The following is a 4,809-nucleotide window of genomic DNA, read 5'->3' as shown; positions in this document are numbered from 1 at the left end:
ATATATATTATCTGTAAATAAAAAAGTATTACTGTGAAAAATAAGATGATGAAGTACTTGTAAAACATAAAGCAGACATATGTAGAGCAGTCATTAAATGCAAAGAAAATTAATCAGACTGTAATAAAAATAAACCAACATAGAGAGCCTTGTTTAGCCTAGATATAAATAGTAATGAAAGTTCAAAAGCATTTATCCTTCTTTTGATTAATTTTTACCTATCAGCACATATGAAAATTCCCATTTCAAAGTCATTTCTTGCAGCAAAATATAAAATCCTAAAACTCATATTCCAACAAATTACTTTTCCCCAAAATCTTAACATAAATGAACTGAAATTAGTTTTCAAAGCTAACATGAATATTTCATCTGTATATTACATTTAATATACATGTAATGTACATCCCCAAATATGTGGATTTATGCTAAAAAATTGAAAGGTCACCCTATGCACTTCTTCATGGACGAGTGATTTATTGACACAGTTATTCCAAATAACTTGAGTAGTTGTCATGGACACACCTCGCAAGTTTGAATTTTACCAGCTTGGTCCTGTGTTTGTCATTCTCCCTGCAATAGTCAACAAACAACTTGTTATACTAAAAGCAACATTAAAAGGAAAATAGTTAACCAGATATGCATCCTTTTGAAGGATATAAATTTGCACCTAAAATGTCAGTAAAACCCATCATGAAGTCTATAGAAATACTGACTAGTTTAATTTTCAAGAAAAATTTTCACTGTATCATCCTCAGAAAGTAACTGCAATACTTAAGTTGTGTTCATGGATTTAATTCATGTTTTTCCTGTTCATTTAAATTGGCACATGGAAAAAATGAAAATACACACTCCTATCATACTTAAAACACATTTATATTTACTTTTGCATTGCACTACTATTATTTTTTAAACCAGTTCAAAGAAACGCTAGACAATGTAACTGCACTTCTTTTTAATTCTCCCATTTGCTCTTGTCTATGTTCAATTGACATCACTCATCTTCAATATTTTCCTCCTGGCCCATAATCTCAAATTCATTTTACCTCCTATTTGTTAGAGAACGTGTGCTATCAACTCTTCTTTCTCTCATTTTCATCTACAAGATCCTTCTTTCCAATAGACTTTCCCCACATGCTTTGAGAACATGTTCATATGCTCCTCATGCTGAAAAGTCACAAACCAGTACACTCACACACATGCACACACTGATGTACACACAAACTAACAAGCTTTTCTTCAATCTTGCCTTCTTTTAATCTATATTCCTATCTATATTTAATATAGCTCTCTATATTTAAACTGTCCCCCAAATTGTACAGTCTTCAAAATTTCTTGTCTTTAAAACAAGTTTATATTAAAGATGTGGTTTTTCTATAAAATGGAATACTACTCAGCCATAAAGAATGAGAAATTAGATTCATTCATAGGAAAATGGATACATATTGAGGATATACTCCTAAGTGAAATAAATAAGTCACACATGTGTACATACTGAATAGTTTCTCTGGTGTGAAAAACTATAATAGTACATAAGATCCTAATGAGATAATTGACAATGTGAAATAGGAAGAAAGGGGCTAAAGGTGTAGGGGAAGTGGGAAGGGCGGGGGAAAGGGAATAAGGGAAAAGAAAAAAATATGAGAACATGAAAAAATGGGAATAAAATGTTTGTAAATGGAGAGGGGAGGAGGGGTGAAGGGAGGGCAGGGACAAGGGGAAAAAATGAGAACCACGGCCTGTCACGTAAAGGTACAAGATCCCAATAATGAATGTAACTGTACTATATACCTAAAATGTACCAATAAATTCAATAAGGAAAAGAAAACAAGTTTATATTATTTAGCAAAGCTAAACATGTTCATAGCCAATGATGTGGGATTTTATACCCAAGAAAACCCCACTCTTGTGCAACGGGTGACGTGGAAGAATGTTTTGAGTTGTATTGTTGGTAAGGCAAAATTCTAGAAGCAACTTAAATGTCTAGAAGATTAATAAACTGTGATGTCGCTTACCATGGAATAGCTATACAATAATGAAAATTAACTTATGTCAGCTGTAGGAATCAGCATGGCTGATTCTCAAAAAATCGTGCTAAGTGAAAAAAAAAGAAGTTGTAGTATACGCAATGCTGTTCCATTTACATAAAATTCAAGAACTGAGAAAATGTAACAATATATAGAGAAAGCACATGTGCATATTAATATAGAGCATAAAATACACAAAGTTAATATTTATATATTGAATGGTATGATATGAATGTTTTGTGTGATCATATATTGTGTAATATATATTTCAATGTATATATTGATGAAAGTAGAAAGGATACATAGTAAGAGAACCTGAAAGGTTTCAAAATTATTGATTATATTCTATTTTTGAAGTGAAGTGGTAAAATATAAGTTATGTCTAAACTTTGCTGAATGGGATCTATTTTAAATTTCAAAATTCTATATTTCTCCTATGCATATCCCATTGCATATTCCTCAGTAAGTAATACTGTTTTTTCCTTAATCTTTCTTTATCACCATAACTTTGATAAGAATATTTAACATAAAATAGCAAAATTTTAAGTGTATGTAGGTATGGGCACAATTCAATAGGTACAATGCTTCAGTAATTCTGGCAGTAATATTATTTCCTTTTTCTAATTTCCTTTATCAGTCTTTGACAAGCTAATTGCCATACATTCCCAGGGTCATGGTAGTTGTATCTTCTTTCAAGGGTCTTCTTTGGTTTACACTAAGTCAGTTTTATTGCCCTTGTTGGGCTTACTCTTAACATTCAGCTTGCCTGTTAAATATCTATTTTCTTCACCATACTCTAAGCTCTATTGGGATAGCACGGAACCTGACTCAGAATATATGATGAATAAATATTTCTTTAATTGAATTATTCTTTTTCTGAGAAAACTCCTTATGAAAGCAATTTATAGTTACCACAAAAATTTGATCAGATCAATTTATTTTTCATTATTGTAAAACACAACTTCTTCCTGACAAATCTGTTGTCTTTGCTTTCAGAGAAGGCACTAGAGACGTCACAATAGCCTTTAGTTATTGTAAGTCCTTAGCCAATTTAACCTTTCTGAGACATTTGACAGCATTCAGTAATATAACTTCTATCGAGTGTTTTGTATGATCAGAAATTGTAAAAATGATTCCACCACACTACTTTCACCTAATTCCTCTCATTTTCTAACCTTTCTTTGTGTCTTTCCTGATCACACTTTCGCTGTTACTTTTACCAAGGTTTGCACCCAGCCCTTACTTGTCTTCTCTGTGGGCTACTCTTGTTTCCTAATGAATCCTTTGATTAAGCTGCTCATCAACTCCTAAACTATAACAATATCCTTCTAATCACATCCTCTCCAAATTAAATGACCTACAAGGAATTTTAAAGAGATTAGAAATTTGAACACATTGGTCAAGTTTCTAATTTGTTGGTATAGTTCATATCTTCTTTCTGCATTATGGAACAGTTGTGCATTTCATCTGATGATACAAAGATTTCCTAGTCAAATTACAGGGTATATTAGAGAATGGTAGGAATATTAAGGATCACAGATAATTACCTGAGGAAAAGAGTATCATATAAGATTATTGAAAGGTGATAGATTTAAGAGGACATAGTTTCTAAAATTCATCTCTCAACAACTCAATAGTCTCTTGTTTAAAAGCTAGCCATTCTGTAGCATTTCTTAAACATTACGTCTACATTTCACTAGGCCCTAAGGAAGTAATAATTGTCTCTAATCTTAAGACTTCATTATTTGGAAGATTGCAGAATTGTTTCTATCTAGTGTTCAGGAGATACATAAAGGGCTGACTTATTGTTCACAGTTGTATATGAAGGCCCCGTGTGAGGTGGAACGAGAAAGGCTGATGCTACATATAACTTGAACTTGTACCATAGTATCATCAACCCAGAGTACCTCTGTAAGCTTAAAATGAGCATGAACACCTCAGGAATGTTAGCATGGAACTTAAGAGACATGATGTGAAACAAATATATTTTAATTTTTAAATAAAATCGCAACAGTGTAATCAATCTTACTCATACGTAAGAGCAATTTATAGTTTTTCTGTGCTGAATTCAAGAAGGTCTGTAAAGATTAAATAATTGGGAAAAAGACATTTTGGCTGGTTGCAGAGGAGGCAAGTGAGCAAGTGTGAGCTTCCCAGAAAGTGCTAAAGTCTTACTTTCTTGGATATCTGTAGCAGCAATTTGAAGAAAGCTTCCTTGCCTCTGCCTCACACAAGGTGCTGAGAACATTTTGAAAGAAACTGAACCACTTGATTTTTTGCATCTAAACAAATGCATTCATGGAAAATTTTGCAACTATTTTGTCTTAAGCCAGACTTCATACTTTTATTGATATGAGGCACAATAAAACAAAACAATCACAAGTGTATGTGAAAGAGAAATTAGAAAAGGAATAAAAGGGCTATGAAGCAGTATAAATAGGATATGTAGCATTCTTATTGAGCAGTTTTTAGATGTCTATTTACTTTGTAGTTTATGTAATGCCATATCTATGAAAATTTTTTGTGTTTTATTCCCTAAACGTTACAAGCAACAGCTAGCTTTACACAAAGCTTCTACAACATATTGAATATGCTAAAGTCATAAAAAGAAATAGTTTCTCATCCTCATTTTTAGTCATATCAAATTATGAGTAGATGTAAATCACTATATGCCTGATCAGGGAATTCAAAGATCTTATTTCTAGGGGAATTATGATTTTTCAGAAAAAGAGGAAATGTCCTTGGGATAATATATATATGTATATATAGTTAGTGTTTCATATAT

This window comes from Fukomys damarensis, unplaced genomic scaffold (assembly GCF_012274545.1).
Source record: "Fukomys damarensis isolate Sample0158 unplaced genomic scaffold, DMR_v1.0_HiC HiC_scaffold_15, whole genome shotgun sequence".
Taxonomy (NCBI): domain Eukaryota; kingdom Metazoa; phylum Chordata; class Mammalia; order Rodentia; family Bathyergidae; genus Fukomys; species Fukomys damarensis.
Note: the sequence above shows the minus strand (reverse complement) of the source record.